This window comes from Physeter macrocephalus, chromosome 18 (assembly GCF_002837175.3).
Source record: "Physeter macrocephalus isolate SW-GA chromosome 18, ASM283717v5, whole genome shotgun sequence".
Lineage (NCBI taxonomy): Eukaryota > Metazoa > Chordata > Mammalia > Artiodactyla > Physeteridae > Physeter > Physeter macrocephalus.
In genome coordinates, this window is record NC_041231.1 from 62,102,395 (window position 1) to 62,102,876 (window position 482).

General features: G+C 33.6%; 1 pseudogene; it reads left to right on the top strand.

Moving 5' to 3' along the window:
* The window catches only part of LOC112062670 (RNA/RNP complex-1-interacting phosphatase-like), a 114,335-nt pseudogene that overhangs the window by 18,633 nt on the left and 95,220 nt on the right, over nt 1-482 (top strand).

Here is a 482-nt window from a genome sequence, read left to right on the forward strand (position 1 = left end):
AATGCCTGAAATTTGCTCTATTTCCTACTTCGAATCCAAGTTCTTCTGACTCTATTCTACTTAAATCACAGCCGCTTTATGGCCCTTGAAATGTAAGATAGAAGATAAATGTAGGTAGAACTGTTTATATCATTGTGAGTTACATGTGCATTCATTCACATAGATTTGCTTTTCCTTTTGCATGCCTAGTAAATGTCCATTCTGCCGTTTTAATGAAAATCAGGTGATACTGGTTAAAGCAGTTTTGGAAAAAATGGCTCTCATCAGAATGACTGACATACTAAGTTTAATGTACTCTCTTGGTTTACAGTCTGCCTTCTCTAATTAATTTTTTATTCTTTTCCTACAAATGAAGTAATACATATTCTCATGGTTTTGCCTTATAGGACTTACCAGAAACTATTCCTTATTTAAGAATTTGTACAATTGGGCATCAGGTGCCAGATGATGACACTATTTTTAAATTCCAATGTGCTGTTAAT